Source organism: Cheilinus undulatus, linkage group 11, assembly GCF_018320785.1.
Source record: "Cheilinus undulatus linkage group 11, ASM1832078v1, whole genome shotgun sequence".
NCBI classification, from domain to species: Eukaryota; Metazoa; Chordata; class Actinopteri; order Labriformes; family Labridae; genus Cheilinus; species Cheilinus undulatus.
This window is the reverse complement of record NC_054875.1, coordinates 33,279,940-33,300,777: the sequence shown is the minus strand read 5'-3', so window position 1 is coordinate 33,300,777 and position 20,838 is coordinate 33,279,940. Positions and strand designations below refer to the sequence as shown.

At 41.0% G+C, this 20,838-nt stretch overlaps 1 long non-coding RNA gene across 3 annotated transcripts in view; it reads left to right on the top strand.

Annotated features, from left to right (window-relative positions):
• Positions 1–20,838, top strand: part of LOC121517898 — a 65,114-nt gene that overhangs the window by 32,736 nt on the left and 11,540 nt on the right. Inside the window, exons 3-4 of one of the 3 annotated variants that reach the window (XR_005992593.1) lie at positions 2,589–2,649; positions 14,338–14,400. The exons of 1 other annotated variant lie outside the window; for it this stretch is intronic. This is a non-coding gene — a long non-coding RNA (uncharacterized LOC121517898). The remainder of the gene's footprint in view (positions 1–2,588; positions 2,650–14,337; positions 14,401–20,838) is intronic. One more of the 3 variants, XR_005992595.1, reaches the window with a different exon arrangement.

Below are 20,838 nucleotides of genomic sequence, written 5' to 3'. Positions count from 1 at the left end.
AAGGAATGAACATATTTTAAATCTTGCATCTTGCATAATCTTGCATGGGTGTAAACCCCACTTTGCAACAAATCAAACTGTGAAAGTGTTGCTTAGTTCAAGCTAATTTATTTTTAAAAATATGACGTCAGTCCACCCTTTGCAGCTGTAACAGCTTCAACTCTTAAGGGAATTTTTGACCATTCTTCCAGAAGCGCATTTGTGAGGTCACACACTGATGTTGGACGAGAAGGCCTGGCTCTCAGTCTCCACTCTAATTCATCCCAAAGGTGTTCTATCGGGTTGAGGTCAGGACTCTGTGCAGGCCAGTCAAGTTCATCCGCACCAAACTCTCTCATCCATGACTTTATGGATCTTGCTTTGTGCACTGGTGCACAGTCATGTTAGAACAGGAAGAGGCCATCCCCAAACTGTTCCCACAAAGATGTGAGCATGGAATTGTCCAAAATCTCTTGGTATGCTGAAGGATTCAGAGTTCCTTTCACTGGAACTAAGGGCCAAGCCCAGCTCCTGAAAAACAGCCCCACACCATAACCCCCCCCCCCCCCCCCCAAAAAAAAAAAGAAAAAAGAAAATTTACACTTGGCACAATGCAGTCAGACAAGTACTGTTCTCCTGGCAACTGCCAAACCCAAACTTGTCCATCAGATGGCCAGATGGAGAAGCGCAATTCGTCACTCTAGAGAGCACGTCTCCACTGCTCTAGATTCCAGTGGCAGTGTGCTTTACAGACTGCATCTGACGCTTTGCATTGCACTTCATGATGTATGGCTTGGATGCAGCTGCTCGGCCATGGAAACCCATTCTATGAAGCTCTCTATGCACTGTTCTTGAGCTAATCTGAAGGCCACATGAAGTTTAGAGGTCTGTAGTGATTGACTCTGCAGAAGGTTGGCGACCTCTGCGCACTATGCACCTCAGCACCTGCTGACCCCGCTCCGTCATTTTACGTGGCCTACCACTTCGTGGCTGAGTTGCTGTCATTCCCAATTGCTTCCACTTTGTTATAATAACACTGACAGTTGACTGTGGAATATTTAGGAGCCAGGAAATATCACGACTGGACTTGTTGCACAGGTGGCATCCTATCAAAGTACCACGCTGGAATTCACTGAGCTCCTGAGAGGGACCCATTCTTTCACAAATGTTTGTAGAAACAGTCTGCATGCCAAGGTGCTTGACTTTATACCCCTGTGGCCATGGAAGTGATTGGAACACCTGATTTCAGTCGAATGGATGGGTGGGTGAATACTTTTGGCAATATAGTGTACTTTCATTGTCCAAAAAATCCCTATCATGAACAAAATGCTTGGGAAACCTTTGGGAAATCAAAATGTTGTTAATGGTGTACATAAAATTGCATAGATGTGTCTAATGAAGTGGTCAGTGAGTGTATTTGCAAATGACAGGTAAGTGGATATGCACCAATATAAAAGTTACTGATAAAATTAAATGTGCTTCTGATGTTTTCCAAACGTGCTTTCACATTTTCTCCCCTCTGTCTTTCGGAGCTGTGAAGTCATTATGACTCTGATCCAGTGGGATCCAGTGGGTGCAGTGCTACGTGTGTGCATGTCTGAATATGTGGAGCTCCTACTGTGCCGTACAAAGCCAAAATGCAGTGTGATTGACGGAGGGGGGCATTTAAACACCATAGCAGTATCAGTATGATTATCTCAAGGGATGAGGATGGTGGAGCTTCATCACAGTGTTACTGCAGAAATGCACGTTGGAAATCTTACTCATTTACAGCATGATGATGTATAACATGCTTAATCTGTTAACTTTTTCAGCTTTAAAAGTACAAGACAAATGCACAGTTGAGATAATAGCCAGGAACAACCAAGCAGTAACATCTGTGGTTAAAAAATGAAACCAGGCTAAAATCCAGTAAAAAACAAAACAAAACAAAAAAAGATCAGGTTGGCCAAATAAACATGTTTACAGCCTGTTTTAAAACGGTCTTAGTTCATGTCTGTATATGTACAGACTTTAAAAGGATATGAGTTATGGGTAATTCGGAGCATGGTTGATATGACTATAAGCCAGCATCGTGTAACTCTTAATCAGGAGGCTTATGGCCCACCCCAGCTTTGCCTCTTTGTTTCTGTGCCGATGAAAGTTAGTTTGAGACAGCTTTTCAAATAAATCTCATGTTCCCTGAAGTAATCAAGTGGCTCACGCCGCTCAGGCTTTGTCCAGCATTCTTTAAATTCTATGGTAGCATCCCCATTTTGACTTAATTCAGTGTGTTTTTTTGGAAATGTGTCAGGGCATGTTATTATTATTATCGTAGCAGATATACAGAAGTCTGCAGTGACTGTTTTGTTCTTGAGTGGTCTTGTGTGGTCAGTCTACGTACACAAAGTGTAGTTCAAAATCTATCTTCCCTTTATGTTTCAATATAGAGAATAGAGAAGCAGTCACTCTCTCCCTCATTGTCTGTGAATGTCCTTTGTGGTTTGGCCATACATTAATAATGTAAAGGTAATGATCTCTAGACTAAAGGCCCTGTCCTGCCTTGTCTTCCCCCTCCCTCCCTCTCTCTCTTTCTCCCTCTCTCTGTCCCTCCCCCCGTCTGTCTGTAGACCAGCTGAAGGAAAAGTAAGAGGGTCAAGCAGAGAAGCCAGTGATGACTGGCCAAAGAGGGTGAGTCAAAGAAACAGAGGAATTCCTGGCTGCGCTGTAGAAACAACGCAGGCACCGTTTTGCCTCATTGATTACTCGAGGAAGCAAAGAATCATTCTGAGAAAACATCTCTTCCCTGCCTTTCCTCTCTGCCTTTCCTTTGCTTTCTGAAGTTCAGTCTTACAGAATGATGGATGAGGAACTTGCACTGTGGCCTCCAATGTCCTCTCCTCCTCCTCTCTCCTTATCCTCCTCCTCTGCCTTCTCCAGACACACACAAACTCAGCTGCAGTGTTAGCAAGTGATGGATGGCGAGCTGGCAGTGTGGCAGTAATAGCAGACACCCAGAACTACACTGCCACTTATTCATTTGTCCCCGTATTCACATCTTTATTTATACATCTGTCCCCATACAAACATCTAAATATAGATGTATCTTTTCACAAACAGTGCACACAGTATTTGCAGTGTTATCCTCGCCAGGAATGGTGACACAATCGTTTGAATCTCATGTTTTAAACGATTCTTTTCTACATTACATGGTTCTGAGTTTGTCACCCTCCAAGTTAGGTTTTGAAAATGTCAGACACAAAGCAGTGACAGACAGCAGGCTGCTTACACAACATTACACATTATTAATCATGTTCACATTGTCTGAAAGTGGGGGAGAAGGGGAGCAACAGAAAAAAGAGATGAGGAGAAAGATGAAGAAAGAGAAGGAAGAGGGGGGGCTGTGTGGGCGAAAGAGGAGGGTTAGAAAGCCACAAATAACTACCATCAATCATGAAGCCGTCAACATTTTCACATTTTCAGATGGCCTGTTATTGGCAGCAGCCTGGGATCTGTGCATGTGCAGAGGTGTATTTTGTGTGTGTCTGATTTCTCTCTGACCTCTCTCCCTTTCCTCACCATCTTCGTCTCTCCTTAAACTGACGGCATAAACAACAACAGTCGAAAAAAATCACCCTCGTCAGCAGGAACCTGGCAGGTGCGTTAACTCCCCCAGTACCAAATTAGGATGTGCAAGATTGCAGAAACACCTCGGCTCTCATATCTCCCTTTTTAATCACAAACATTTACATGGAGCCTGGATGGAAACACACATTAAGGTTTAGCCAAGGGTTTGCTTTGGGTGGCACGCAAAGCTTTGCTTCATACTCAAACCCTCCAAAATCTAAATGGGATCTTTGCTTGAGAGAACAAATACAGGTCAGTCCTCTCTACGGGGCTGTACAATACTTTATATGAATGTTATTGCCCACAAATAAGCAGATATGTTTGATTTGCATAAAGCGTCTAAATCTGATCTCTAAGGACTGAACTATGGAAAAAAGTAATGGCCTGTGGAAAGTTGCGTGAAAATCCAGAGATCTCTTGTGTTTCCTAGGATCAAAAATCAGAAATAGTTAAGTTATTGAAACTCCAGTGAGAAAAGATAAAGTTGTTTAGTTCACTCTTATGACAAAGTTGGAGAAAGTAGTGAGCAGTCATGCTATTATATATAAATAACTTATTTCAATTCACTTTGACATGCATCCTTTACATATATGATCATGTTTATTTATCATTTTAAAAAAGTACAGTTTTTCTTTGCTATACATGAAGGGCCTGCGGATTATAAGAAACAACACTAGGGGGTGCTCAAGGTTTGTCCAGCCAACTGTTGAGGTTTCACACTCCTTCTAAACCCTGTGTGTGTGTGTATGTACATGCACATGTACAAGTGTCATGCACTTGCTGTCAACAGAGTGATCAAGTCTAAAGCCAAAAGTCAGTTCTCTTCAAACCACATCCTGCCACAAGACCAATTTATCATTAACTCCTCTGTGTTGTTTTTGTCACAGCGCAGTCAGAGGTTAAGTTTCTTAGTTACAAAGTATTGCGTGATAATAGAGTTAATAGATAAAGGTTTTCCAGAGCTTAGTCCATCATTTTGTATTTAGTTACTTAATGTCACAAAACATGAACACATTTGCTGAGTGGACACACTAATTGGATGTTGGAGAGATTTTTTAAAATATTTGTGGGGATATTTGGAAGAAGCAGGTTGCACTAATTCTGTCTTTTTGAATGCTTTCATTTCCTGAACACAAACACATGCATACATGGAGCTAATCCAAAAGATTTTTTTTCTCAGTTTCAACTCTCTGAAAGCAGTGGTTGCTTACCTTTCAACTCCTATGTTTGTGGTGTTGCTTTCATTATATAGATCAGTCCTGCAAACATGCAGCCTTTGGCAGAAACATACAGTGACTTTGTCCTCATAAAAGCACCTCATAGGAAGTTCACAGCTTGAACGCTGTCTCTTGTTGTGGAATTTTCCATTATTCCTTTGACTTACATTTACACAGCACAATCCCATACTGACCCTTTGTTGTGGATTCACTTGCCTGTGGCTGCAAAAATATCATATTAGTATGGTTGTAAAGTAGATGCATATTTTTTAAAGAGAGAGGGACGTATTGAATATGGCGTCTGCTGTGTTGTGAGGTCTTGGAGAACTGAAGCTGCATGTTTGTCTGTGTCTTTGTGGCCAGACTGTGTGGCTGAGGGGGAAAAAACAACAACAACAACAACAAAAAACCCCCCCACTGTGCTCCGGGCGGTGGGCAGTAGCATGGTCCAGAGCAGCATTTCCACTCCTTCACCACTTGGAATAGTTGTGTCATACTCTCAAGTTTGTGGTTTTTTGTAAGGAAAAAAACATCCACAGTTTATTACTGTGATTTCCCCATGAAGATTTGCCCTATATTTCTGCCCCAGTATTTTGATTTAGGTGTCACTGTAAAATGAACAGCTTTTTACATTCATATGTTAAAGTTCATCATGTTAAGTTGCTGCATTTATGAGCAAAACAAAAAAAGCAGCTCAAAACAAGACAAATAAGCTTCTTCTGTCTTAAAAAATGTGTCTAGACAAAAGTTAGTATATAAGTGTGATAAATACTGAGTAGAGGAAGGAAAATTTAACATTCTGCATGCTTGGAAACTGCTTTGTCCACAGAGATCAGTTGCTCCCATTATCATTTGCTGAGTCTAAATCCTTTTTTCCTTTCCATATATTATGAATGAAAAATCCTCCTTAAATTAAATCCAACTCTAATGCTTCATGTCTGACATTTGTAATTTTTGTAATAAGCACCTGAAAGATAGAGCATCTAAAATTATTTGAATAAATGCAATGCATTTCATGTGTTATCAGGTGATTATCTGTAAATTAGTTTTTTCATCAATTTTGTGTATTCTATTGAGAAAAGAAAATCTAGTCATGCAAGACTTCTGTAACAATATGCTTGAATAAAAACTACATTTATGAAATGCATAATAATTTCCCAGCTCACACATAAACTTGAATAAATCTCTATGTCTCGTTGTCAACTGAGAAATTGTTTAATCACAGACCAAGTCATTCCCAGCCCTCCAGATGTGCGGCTGTGCGAGAGCGCCGCGCAGACAGCGCTGACGTTCAGCCTCCAGATGACGGAGACGAGTAATCCTAAACATGGCTGTGTAGTAGAAAACGCATGCATCTGTTCATTGTCAACCTGTGGGGATGTTGACTGATGATGCACCTGACTCCTCTCTTCTCCTCCTCCTCTGTAGTCACTTTCAGACTCCGACAGACCCCCCCTCACGCAGAACACGGGGGGAAAATCACTGGAACACAGAGCCAGATTATTCACCGCGCAGCGTTATTGAATATGTGACTAACACACTGAGAATCGCTCTGGGAAATCAGATTAAAAAATGAATTATTTATAAGGACATGGAATGCCGGTCCGATAGGGCGGAGAGAGTGGAAGAATACACCTACAATAAACCCCAAACAACATTACAAGTTTGATCATGACACTTCCCACTGTAGTTATTCATTTTTATAATGCTCACAAATACTCCCCCTTTATATTCTGATATTGAAATATGACTCATGGTAAAATTACATGGAAAAAGTGTTTTATTATTTTGGTTTAAATGATATTACCTATATTTTCTCTGTGTTTTCCCCCACACAGTCTCACAGACAGTGTGATATATTTCCAGGGAAGCCAGATATCAAATCATTTAAACCACGTCTGCTTCTGTTTCTGTGTAAACTCTCTCTAGTGAATGAGTCACACTTAAATAGAAATGAAACAGAAAATATGAAATGTTGATTAAAATGATACATAGCTCATAGCAAACAAAAACACCTCGTTATAAATTGGACAATATATGAAGTTGGTCTTTGATCAGTGTGAATTACTAAGATATTTTCCATGAAATAAATATAATTTATTTCATGAAGAGGATGAATAAATGGAGCAGGACTTATTTAATCAAAATATTTAAAATATAAATTGATGTAAGATAGATATAAGTTGATTGTAAGACATATAAAAACCCTTCTACATCTCTTCATTTTAATAATAGAAGAACTTTATATAAAGCAGAACATGCATTATAAGCAGTATTTATTATTCCTCTGCCTCAACACTGCGCCAACATTTACTGTGCATGTGCTGTCAAATTCCTAGGCCAGGATTTCTGATGCCAGTCTAGTTTAAAAGCACACACTACGTCCGTCACACTCTCTCTCTTCATCTGTAATATTTCACTGGTAATGATTTGTGATGCATGTGAAGATCCAGCATTTCCTCTCTTAAAGTAGGATTTTCGTAACCATGTTTGTGCTTGCTGTTTGTGTTTATGTAGTCTGTTGTCATACACCTCTACCACTCATTTTCTGTCTGGTGTAGCATACGGATAAATGGTCGGCTCCATCAGGGCTCCGGCTTTTCCTGATAGCTTTTTCCATTTCCATACGGATATTCTTGATTCTCCTCTCTTGGTTGATCCCTCTGTCTCTCTCTTTGTCTGTTCTTTGACAAGCAGCCAACGTGCTGACACGGGGAAGCGTTTAGGCACACAGAGATGTGCCAGAGCAGTCACTGCCTAAGTGATCACTGTTTTTTTTCATCAGATGTTTTGCTCTACAATCTGACTTTTTTTTTTTTTTTTTTTACATTCATGCACCTCTCTCTTTTTTTCTTTCTCTCTTTTCTATCCCATCCACCTTCTCTTTTACTCTTTTAATCCACTTTTGGATTAAATCATCTGAATATATAAACACATCTCGTGTCCAGAGACAGGTGTGGTGCTTGAGCCATGCTGGCTGTTTTAGGTAAATGTGGTAGAACGAGGTTATGTAAATACCTCCAAGCCCTTTTGATACCCGCCTTACCTCTTTCTCATGGGCAAAACCACAAATTGGGCAGCATCCAGTGGGGGAATACCGGGGAGTTTCCACTATGAACACACAGAGGTGAGGTGAGGTATAGAAAGAGTGGCATCTGGAAATAACCCTCTTCTTTTTCTTCAGCAGTTCTTCCATGCTTTCTCTTCATGCCAGTTATTTGCTTGCTTTCGGCGCTTTTGAACGAACCAGTCAATGGTTCTGTTCTTTAAATAATGAAGTAATACATTATTTTACCTTCACCAGTTATCGTAGTTTCAGACAAAGAGCGGTCATACACAGCAATATGTTGTAAAATGAGACACAAGGTAACAAATTTAAAAATCAAGTATTTACCATTTATTTGGAGGCAGAGGCATCTTCCTCTTGAAAGCATTCAACAATCAGTTCATGAAGTTCCAAGACTTTTTGTTTTTCAGTTCAAGTGAAGAGAGCAGCAAATTTAAATGCCTTTTTTTCCCTGGTCAGTTTTGACCTTCAGGACAGACAGTAAGAGCAGATCCTGAGACCAAATATTAAAAGTTCCTTTGCTCTGACTGATGTAGTTCATAAGATATGAAGGAAGAAGACCAGGAATAGACAAAGAAGGCCATCCCACATGTTCATACAAAAACCAGTGATGGGTGAGGACATTAAAGTTAGTGATCAATGATTTGTCCAGAGCGGGCAAGTCCTGAGATGAGGCCTGCAAGTACAAAACATCCCCATAGTCCAGCGCAGACATAAAAGTGGCAGCAACCAGTTTATTTTTAGATTCAAATGAGAGGCAAGATTTAAACCTAGTTTCAGTTTTAGCCTTTAATCAGATACTGAATGTGAGGTGTAAAAAAGAGAGAGTTATCAGTCAAAATATGAAAATATCTGTTGCTAAACGAACTCAATCAGTAAACCCTGCGAACACAAGTACAGTATTTTATAACTCATCTTGTTTTGCTTTTATTTAACTTTTACACTTATTCATTCATGAAAGCAAATGTTTTCTGTTGAATTTGTCCTTAATTTTTAACTTTGATGATACCATACGCTGGCCTGCTCTCCATCCCAGATGTGTTATTGCTTTTATCTCTTGGACTAGCCGGATGCAGTTGGTTTTAAATGAAGTAAGTGCATGTTTGCCTTGTGGACTTCCTCCCCACAGGGGGCATCAGGAGCAAACTGTAGCCCACTCACATCCAAAGTCTACATCAGAGCTCAGGGCTCTCTATAACCAAAGGTGTGTGATGATAGCAGGAGGAAGAGAGGGGAAAGATGGAGAGGATGAAGGAGTAGTCGCATCAGCAGAAAGTTGTTTTTCTGTGGCCTGGAGATTCTATTTAAAGTGGAGTGGGGGTGTGGGGGGTACAGAGGGGAAATGGGGAGGAAAACTTGGAGTGGTCCACAGCCTGGAGAAACGGGGGCAGGATGAAGGAGGGAGGGTAGGACGCGCTGATGTTTTTGGGTTTGATTGAGGTTGGATTGTGTGTTTGTGTGCATTTGAAGAGGATCCAGGAGGGTACCTTGCTGCGTGGGCGCAAACTCGTCTGAGTGTGCCCATGCTTGTGTGTGTATGTTTGTGTGTGTGTGTGTGTGCAGCTGAGGTATTAATCTTCTTTGTCAGTGGAGCCCAGATGCAGGGCCCTTCCAGCAGCACAAACCCGGACTCAGCAGTCTGCACTAGGCTCTGGGAAGCAGGCACGGGGTGTAAGCGGGGGTTTTTTGGGGGGTAGATGCCGCTGGTTGTGCTTCTAAAGCGGGGCGCTCTGACGGAGAGGGCAAGGGGGACAACACACAGCAGATTAGCTAATGATATTAGCCAGAGAAGACCCTCAGGTAAAACCCAGTGGTCGCAATTAGTGGAGTTTCTCTGAGGTTGCCCTGTGGCCCCTACACACACAAAAACACACACAAGCACCCACGCATAGACGTATACGCACTTCTGCTGGAGTATGACGCACACAAGCACCTGCATTAAGCACTGATGCAAGTCTTGCTCCCCATTAAATTATAACCCCCATCCCACCTCTCACCTCCTGTACCGCCTCCCCAATCTACCCTTTACCCCTCTCCTCCTCCTCCCTATTAACACCGCTCATGAGCCCCCTTCACTGTTTGCCCACTGCGAGAACAGACGCACTAACATGCTTGCTCAGTGGGAAACACACACACGCAATCACTCAATAGGGGCAGAACTAGAACCCTAACAGAGCCGACAGACTCTGTTCAGTGCTGATATGCACAAGTGCTTAAACAGACACACACTCGCACACAAAACTTCAAAGCAGGGGGTAGCAGAGATTGACATAACAAGCTGATAAAACCTCTCTATCTGGTTAAACTGCCAGGACAGCACTGAGAGGAAAGATGTTGGTGTCTGTCGATGGTGAAAGATATTAATGTTTTAAGAAAACAAAGCTGATATCAGGCAGATTTAGTAATGATGATGCTGAACAGAGCACATACTGATGGTAAAACTTGGCATCAATCACAAATCCTTCAAGCAAATTACTGACTGATGCACCTAAATCCGTTCAAAGATGCTTTAAAGCACTTAAGAGCAATAATTATTACTGATTAAGTTTTGTCGAAGCATCATGTGTTAATAAAGTATTTAAACTATAAGTGACAAGTTACTAAACAGACCCTCCTCTCAGTCTATTTAGACATTGATAAACAACATTTACACATGTAGGGGTGTGATTATTCATTTATCAATCATGGCTGAACAATTTGGGAAAATGATAGAATCCCCCCTGAATGTTTGTTGTAGAGCTCACACGAATTAATTTTCATTCTGTTGATTTCAACACCAATCTCGACACTGGATTAGCATTTTTAACCAACAGGATTCACATCTAGGGATGGAGATGGAAACCCAGTTCTATAAGGACTTGCCATTTTATCTTGTATGCAACAACCAAACAAACAAAACCATTCATCAGTTTTTCAAAGGGCAACATAAGCTTAAAGCATGTCAGCGCTGTGCAGCTAATCAAACCAGATTACACCAGATTACAGTATTTTCAATTGTCATCTTGAAGAAAAAAAGGACTTTAGCTGAGCACAACAGCCTTTGCCTACTAAAGGAACATTTTCTTCCTCATCTGTTCAGATATGGGCTGAAGATGCTCAGAAGATTTATGGGAACTCCTGTTAGTTAAAGAATTAATCCAGTAGCAGTTTAAGAGTTAACTGGGTCTCTTAGTGAGTTGCCAAATAGTTACATTATGATGCATTCAAGGTCATATCAGTAAAATCAGTGTCACTTGAATGTAAATGAAAAATCATTATGTTCAAATGAAACAAAAAAGTAATTTCTGTTTTTGAAACAGTTTTGAGGACAAGAAATGTTCTTTCCTTTCAGCCACATAAAATAATTTAACAGATGGAATTGTAATGTTTTAGCTTGAGCTCTGTTTACCAGATACCATTTATGTTAGAAGGTGAGGTGTCTCTTTCTCTACCAAACAATAGAATGTTTTTACAGTGGTGTCACTAAGGACTGAGATCAATAAGGAGTATTGATAAGATTATCAATATCCATCAAAGTCAACAATCACAAAAGTTCGGGAACACTTTTCATGGCCTTTAAGAGCAGAAGAGGAGGATAACTGTACAGCAGCGGCCAAACTCACTGTTATGAGTGCATGATACTTTCAGCAGGAGTCATACTTCATTTTTTTAATATGACAGTCAAAAGTTTCACATTCTGATTTGACTCACAATGCTGATGTGCTTTGAGCTCATGTTCCCTCTTGCAAGAGCTGATTTATGTTTTTTGCACCATATGATTAAAATTAAGACAAGATAGTTGCATCGTTAAACTCAGACATCACTGATTTTTGGGTTTTGGAAAATGCAGATCTGGGTCCTTGCAGAACCAGGTTTTGATCGACATCCCTATGCATGCGTATTTCCAGCATCTCAAACAAGCAGCATGTTGCTTTTTCAGATTGCTTCTTTTTTTCATGTAATTTAGGATTATGAAGCCTTCACTGTTTATGATATTTAGTTGTCTAGATGATGAATCAACAAATTGTTTGGCAGGGCAATTTACTGGTGAAGCCAAAATCACAAAGTCTCTTAAAAAGTACAAAACAAAATGACAAGTCTTGCCATTTCATGTTTCACATAACATATTTTCTAAACATTCCTGTTATGAATATATTTGCATAATTTACCTTTTAATTGTTGCAGATCTTCTCTGACACTTGTCATAAATAAATCTTTGACAAAGTTGTCAAATACACTGAGCTAAACCTCCACTGTGAAGTTTTGATCACCTCTTAAAGTTATGTACACAACCTGGCTCTCCTGTGACAAGGTGATGAATTACAAGACCTCTCCTTCCTGTCTCCATAAAGTCTCCTCGTGTTGTCTTCTTCTGGCTGTAAATCTTTCACTGTGCAACTTTCCCTTTTTTATTCTCCAATTGTCTTTTTAAACTGTCGTACAATAGGGAAAAATGATTTCACTGAAATCATAAAGAAGATAGGATGACCGATCTTTACAGTGTATGTGTGTATAAGAGAGAGAGAGAGATTTTGAATAGGCTGCCTTGGCTTGTCAGCTCTGTCTGCTCTTTTATATGGCCTTCCTTATTATAATGCTACTTATCTTATCCAAAAGGCCATCAGGCTGGACGATTAATTTAGTTACTGTATCCCCAGAAACGATGGCTTCCCTCCTCTTGCTGCTGTCCCTCCCTCACTCCCTCCATCTGCAGGAGATTAAACTGAGACCGGCTCTACTTTTCTCCCTCCTTCTGTCCATCATAGTGAAAAATTACCTTTTAGTCTTCTTCCTTAATCGCACTGGCTGCAGAGCAATCAGACAGGAAATAATGGCTTGGCGTCTGGCTGTGTGGGCTCTCCACTACAATGCCTCGAGACTGGATTGGGGTGAGAAAGAGGAAAGCCTCACATTAATGATTCCTTGTAAGTGTCATCTTTCTAGAAATACAGATAGTGTAAAACTATCATGGTGTCAGATCTTTGTGGAAGCACATTTATAAATGTTCAGCTGCTTCACAGGACGCCCACCTAAGTCAATTTTCTCTTGCTTTTGCACTCCAGATTTTTCATTTATTCACGTCTCTGTGAGTCTTTAGGAGAAAGTTTATCCTCTTTAAAAACATGACTGAATTCTTTCAGTGGCTCAGAGAAAAACTAAAAGCAGCATTTATTTCTTAGTGTGTTTTGATTCCAGAAAAAATGTATCAAACTACACAGAAACTTCTTAAACATTGTCCTTCTCTTACTTACAATTCATAGCTGTTTTTCTCCTCCATCGCTCAATCTCCCCTACTTTTCGACTCTTCACTCTGTTCTCTTGCAGTTTGATTCGGTGTAAATTAATTGCTCCTCATATGGGAGACGGCACACGATTAGTCTCAATCCTGATAATGGCGTGTGGCTTGGCCACGGGGAATACACTGCCAATTTGCTCACAGCGCATCTGCCAAATGATTGGTGTTTACATGCCACATCCCCTGAGGAGAGTTTGTCACAACGCCACTTCTTACATCTCAATAACACACAGGATCCTGAGGCGGACATCACCAAAGACACTCAAACACATGTGTACAGGCAGTGATAAACCTCTGGCATGTGTGACAGTGCAGATACTTTTTTGAAATGTTTTACATTATGAAAAACTCCCTTTTCTCCCCAAACAGTTTACCTCCTCCCTCCTGTGTTCTTCCCTAATCCCCTCCCACCTCCTTTCATCTCTCCTCCCTAACACAGTACTCCTTCTCTACTGTCCCATTAATCACCCCTCTCTAATTAACAGGCCCACTGTTCCCAATCTTCCCACTGCTCCCACTCCACACCTGGCCCAGCCCTCCTGCCCAGCAGGCATGCAGGGCACGCCAGCACAAACTCACACAGCACACACTGGAGAGCAGCTGGCAACACTGACCACCACAGAGACATGCTTCAAGCATGATTGTAAGAGTTACAAACTTTAGTTTAACATTTTGCTAAAGCGAGTAGGAGGATGACTTTGGTAACAATGCAAGGAGTTGGCGTTGCTTGGCAGGACTTCTTCTCTCTCCTCTAGTCATCCTTTTCATTCATCAGCCCATCAACCCTTTCTTTTTTTGTGTCCATCCTCCTCAACCTGCTTACTCCCCCTTCACAGTTTTCATTTTTACAACCGTCCTCACCCATTGCTCTCTTTGACTCACATCCCGTCTCCTCCTCCTTCTTTCCCACCTTCTCTCCGTCCTCCCCCTGTTAGCCAGGGTGGCCCGGCGATGCAGTAATGCCATCTGCCCGCGCAGCATGCCCTCAGGCTAACGTCCACACACACCCACTGGCCCACAGACACACATGCACATATTAACGCATGCACAGCCTGGCAAGGACACCTTCCAGCGCAGGATATACCGATATCCATGCTTCCGCTAGCACAAAACCAAAATCCCACGCATTGTGTAACATACACACACACACAAACAGCCCTGTTGAGTCATACGCTTCATCTGTCTCCCAACAGGGGGAGCCGGGGAGCATCTGCCGGAGCTGAGACAGGAGTTGGAGATGAGAGGCAGCTCTTACAGTAAGAGAGCAAATCATTACAGCAGTCACGTACTGCCTAATCATAGACAAACAGGGCAGAGATGACCACATGGGTGTGTGTGCCACACTGACTACAAATGAAGTAAAATAAGGGAACGCAAACTAGCAATTACATGCAAATGCACATTTTTGAGGAGAGGATTTGACTTTTTTTATGCAGGCCTCTTGAAACATTCCAACAACATTTGCTGCGGAGATGTTTTGAATGTTTGCATTGTGATAACTCTGAGTACTCAATTCAGTCTTATTTATATAACCCATTTAAAACAACCTGGGTCAACCAAAGGGCTTTACAGAGTAAAAAGTTAAACCTGGAAAAAGAATACATCATCATCGAATTAAATCCAAATAGTAAAATCAACTTAAATAGGACATGAAATACTGATTTAAATAATCGTAATATCTATTAAATCTGTTGGGATAAAATATTCTCATCTTGAAATGTGTTTTCAACAATGATTTCAAATGTTTGGGAATGGGGTCAGATCTTATATGAAGGGATAAGCTGTTCCACAGGTGTGGGGCAGTTATAGCAAAAGTTTGATCACTCCTGGTTTTGAGCCTTGTTTTGGCCACATCCAGGAGTGGCTGGTTGGCAGACCTCAGTGCTGTGACTGGAGCGTGAACATGAATCAAGTCACATAAATAAAAGGTGGTGCCAAACCATGAAGAGCTTTAAAAGCTAACAGTAAAATCTTCAATCCTTTTACAAACAGAAGGCCAGTAGAGAGAGCTCAACATTGAGGTAGTGTTGTACCTCTCTTTTGTGCCTGTAAGTAGGCAGGCAGCTGCATTTTGAGCTAATTGCAGATGCTTGACAGAAAAATGGCCCTAGCTCACATATAAAGAACTGTAGTAGCCAAGTCAAAATGATTAAAATTTGACGGTGCTGACGTCAATATAGCTAACTAGTTGTTTATTATACCGATAACCAATATTTGGAACCAATATGCCTTTTTTATGATGTGGCAAAAGTAAAATTGCATGATAAAAATGACAAACAATTTAGCCCTAGATTTATCAGTATGACAAGCAGCGCAAAGCAACACAGTAGCAGCCCAAAAAGTAGGCTGGTACTTGTGACCTCTAGCCAATCAGATTGTGTTTTATGCAGGACATATGGTGAGACTGTAGAATGAAAATAAAGCCAGAGGGAATGGCACACTTTATAGTGGAACCAAAGTAGGGCACTTGTAGATCAATTAATTTTATCACTTATTGCCAAAACAAAATGCTGATACTGATAATTGGCTAAATGCCAAACATCAGCTTCAATAATCAGCCAGGCTGATGATCAGTCAACCCCTAAATACATTTATCACCCTTTCTAAATCATTTAGGAGGAGATATGGTATTACTTAGTCTAATTTATTTGCCACAGTTGAAAGAAGCTTGAGATCTACTAAATTTAAAAGCATCATCAAATAAACAACAAGACCAATACACACTACAAGCAAGAGGGCTGAGAGTGGTTGCTTCTAACAGCCCAGAGGCAACATATACAACAAAAACAGAAGGGGCCAAACACAGAGCCTTGTGGGACGCCACTTGTAAGAGTGGCCGTCTGAGAAGGAATGATCTCCAAGGGTTTACAGAGAAGGTCCGGTCAGTGAAGTAGGACTGAAACCACTGAAGTGGAGTCCTTTAAATCCCCACACAAGTCTCAGATGTTACACATGTTGATATAAAAACAAGAACGTGGACACAATAAGGTTTTGAGCACTGAGCATCCGAAACCCTGATAAAAAAGAGTTAGCTGCTGTTTTTTTTTAATGGACACAATTAAAATTAGGAAAAATATATAGTGTCAAAGCATGACAGTGAGAAGTACAGGGCAGAGGAATATGGAGGAAAGTAATGTAACATGTCCCCCCATTGGTTATTTATATAATTCATCAATTTATTTAAATCCTCTCACTCCTGTTGACATTGAACAAGACAGAAACAGAATTGATGGGAAATGCAGCAATTAGCAAATGAGCTCCAGGATGTGTTGCTGTTTTTCGAGCTGTGTTTGGTGCTGCATCGGGGCGCAGGGGGTGGCAGTACGTGTGTGCGCGAGGGTGAGGGGGTGTGGTGTGCATGTGCGTGTGTGAGAACGTGTAGTGCTGCCAGGTGCGAGTGGGGGTCTGTGGCAGTATATTTATTAGCGGCTGTCAGGGAGGTGACACTTTGATGAATGGTGCGGAGTAATCAGGGCTGGGCTGTGACAGGCTGCACTCACAGCCTTCTACCTGCCAAACAGCCCTATCACACACACTCATGCACAAACACACACACGTGCATACAAAGACATGTAAACGGATGTTTATGCACACACACAGCCGAATGCTACTGTACGCTCTATGCACATGTACAAACACAACCTCCTGTAAATATCCCTGCTACCACATGAACTACGTCATTAAACTCCCCTACTTTAACCTCTTCTCTCAACTCAGTCCCTTTATGTGAGCCTCTTGTATCCCAGAATTCTTTGCAACAGCACTGTAATTTTCATGACCTTTTTTGTCACCAAAATGTTGGAACATGTTTTTATGTAGATTGATGAAAAGGATAAATTGTCTTGCATGTAAACAAAGAGAAGGAGAGATTTAGAGGGAAAATTTGCAGAGCTTTGTTGTTTTTTAATTGCTGGTGAGAGACAAAGAAGCCTTAATTAGTCCTCGCCTCTCTCTTGCTCTTATAAAGGGTCATATTCCTGTGACTTTTCACTAATTAGTCAACTGCTGCAGACTCACTCGTACTTTCCCCACAGGATCACAATCACGCCTGGTCTGGTAATTTGGAAAATTTAGATTGTTTGGTAAATAACTGCACAAGTTTTCCATTTTTATGTAACGGTAGCCCAACTCATCTTTTTGTCTTTCACCAATTCAATTCGTTCTGCATTTCTATGCAGATAATGTCAATTTGAAGAAGTCCAAACAACCAGAAAAATCAAGCAACTGTAGCAAGCTGTCCTCAGAAAGAAACCGCAGCAAATATTGTATTACAAGTCAAACACAAAATGGAAATCATTACTTCTCGACGAGCTTCTAATGCCTCCAAACCAGCAAGTAATGGGAGGTTGTAATCAAATAATTTCACTGAGGTTTGGGTTTCCAAACGGTTTTCCACTGATTCTATCGACAGACCACAGTCTGGCCCTTTTAAAATGGAGACATGACGGGGGGAGCTGTACAGAAGACGGAAACTCAGGAGAAGAGAGGATGGAAGACAGAGAAACTTGGACAACTGAGAGGAGAGGAGGGGAGGATATGATAGAAGTATAAAGGAGCAGAGCGGGAAGAGTGGCAGGGTGTGTGCGGGTTGATGGTATTAACTTCTAGAAGTGTATGTGGGACAAGCTTACACTCATTCACCCCTCATGATAGCTGGTCTAAGTACCTTCTGTAAAACCTCAGAGAAAGCATGAGCCTGGCTTTATAGCACCATCTCCCTTCTGCATCTTTGAATAAGTCCTCTTTTCCTCTCTGTAAAAAAAAAATCTTCTTTCCGAAGTCATTTGTTTAAGTGCTAAAGTGCGTTTGCCTGTGCCAATGGATGAGATAATTTTCTCCTTTTCCAAATTTAAAATAAGCCTACTTTTCTCCATATACAGTAGCACACTTTCCTTGTAAGCATAGCAATCAATTCCATTGCATCTGGTTTTAAAAAATATTAGAACTCATCTATTTCTAATGAAACAGTGGACATGTTTAAAGGTACAGTGTGAAATATTTGGCCTAGAAGCATTTAGCAGGGCAAACTTAGCAAAAATGAAACAGAACTTTTATAAGTAGGCCTTTCTAAATTAGTGTTTAACCACCTTAAAACATATGCCTGGTTACCACCAGAAGTTATACTGTATTACATTTTCCCTGGATGTCTGAGCCGGGAATGACATCACAGAGTTGAATTCAGAGTTCAGGGGGAATATGCAATGGTGTATCAGACTGGTCACTTGGAATATCTGAGTTTGAAGATAAATTGGAACACACTAGTAGCATCACAGTCTTGAATCTGATTGTTAATGTAACCAAAATGTAATATATTTCAATTCTATGCCCTGTAGCTTTGTCCCTGTAGACTGAAATCCAAAATTAGTGTCTAAACACACTAGATGTGTTGGGATAAGGTTGCTATAAACATGTGAAAACACTGAGATCTGTGTGTGACAGAACTTTTGATTTAGACTTTTAGAAAGTTTTTCAGTAGGAAGTTTATCTAAACAGTGGCCTGTTAGCTGATGTCCCTGCCTTCATTGAAAATTAACACCCAGCTGAATGCGGGGTTTTTGTTCATTGTGAAGTAAATTTGGCAAACCTATCAGCCACAGTGGTCTACAGGTCATTAAAAGCATTATAACAGAGAGATTTGTAACAGAAAACAGTCTTCTGTCTCTGCTATGGCAAGGAGCCAGGCAGCTACATTCTGGGGATAGTTCACCATAAGGTCAGAGGGCTGGCTAATTGCTGGAGTACTCATCTATTTTTTTCCTTGAATGAGTCACAGCAGGAACGAACATCTGCTGAAGGTGTGTTTTCATCCATATATAACTTGTCTTTAGTCCTGTATGATTAAAAGAAGTGGTTTGGGGCTTTGTCTCTCTCTAAGCAGCAACAATTCAATCCCTCCTGTCTATTAGCATTGCAATGCTAAAGTTTGGTAGCATGTCAGACAATAGACTAGAAAAGCACTCGGAGAGAGCAGACCTCTGCCATTAGCCTTATCTCCCAATAGTGAATAATCCTTTAAAAAATTCCTGAATCCGTCCCCATGTGCCCCCCACCACAGCATTCGGCAATTACTCCCTCCCCAGTGGGGTGCAAACACAGTGAGGCAAAGCACTGGCTTCGCTACGGGTGGACTGTCATGGTGGAAGCATTGCCTGCTGGTGCCAACAGATGCACTGACGGTCTCACCCAAGGTCTCACTGGACGACTGAAAGTCATGGCAGAGGGTGAATATTCCTCTATTCCTCCCAGCATTGTGAGTATTCTCACAACAATTCGCTGTCTTTCTCTCTGTTACGCACCGACTCCTCTCCTCGACCGGGCATGCGTCTTTCAAACTCTATAAACTCCAAAACTTTGAATAGAAACACACCCAAAATGCTGCTGGGATTGAAGTTTCTCATGTCCGCCATCTCCTGGTGTAAAGTGGTAACAGCGCAGACCTCTGCCATTAGCCCTATCTCCCAATAGTACAGAATCCTTAAAAATATTCCTGAAACCAGACGGTGATCTGGATCACTCCCAAAATCTAATCAGTTCTTCCTTATGTCATTTCTGACATTTCCTGAAAATTTCATCAAAATCCACCCACAACAAACGAACAAACCCACCCGATCACATTACCTCCTTGGCAGAGGTAAAAATGAAACTAAGACCATTTAGCTCTAAACTGTCTGCCTGTCATGACATGAATGTGATTGTTTGTCTGGTGGCTGACACAGAGCTGCTAAGTCCAGTAAAAACATGATTCCACCATTTAAGTTGTAGCATTTTTTTTTTTTTAATTTGAGAGCATTGTATTTCTTGTGAGTGGGTTTGGCCTGGATCTATTCAACCAACATGCCAACAGCATGCCAGAGAAGATATTACTGTCTCATTTTTCATGATTTAGAAGCTTAATTTGATAAACTTAGAGATATTTTTCATGACTGAAATTTCGCCTTGTGGTTTATAACACAGTTGCCTGCTGTACAACACACCTAAATTGCAGATTTTTTGTCATTTTACAGGGACTTCAAACATGTTGTTCAGATGTTTCACACCCTGTCTCAACAGCATTTGAGGGCCAGGCATTGTGGACCGGATCCATTAAATATTTCATTCACTACCCTATGAATTTGGCTTTCTTCTTGTAAAAAAAATTATGACATTTTGTGCTTTAATGTTGAAAGCAGAGAAACCAACATGTGGCACTCTGTATTGATGAGCATTTGACAGCTTTGAGCCAAATATTTTTGAATTTGTGCTTACGCAAGTCAGAACATGATATGGAGATTGTTAATCCACAAATATCTCAACAATCTAAAACAAGCTAAGTAGCTCTGCAGAGTGAAGAAAGTGGAATAAAAATAATGAATTATTCCGTCACTCCAACATAATACAACACTCTTTGAGCTCAGGTATCTACTGTGCCTGTTTCCTTGTTCCTTACTCATTGCAATGTGGGTGAAAAAAGGAAAATTGTATGAATTTCCTAATTATCAATTGAACGACTTAATGAACTTGTACAAGCTTCTCCTCTTTCTCTCCCTCCTCTCACCCTCTTCCTCAGAGGAGGATTCCCTTCCAGGTTGAGTGAACATTGACGAAGTAACACTTATTCTCCCCGTCACACCAATGGAAATCAATTGAGCGGTAATTGCAGTATTTGACCCTTCTCCTGTCTCCACCTCGTCCCATCTCCTCCCGGTCCATACATC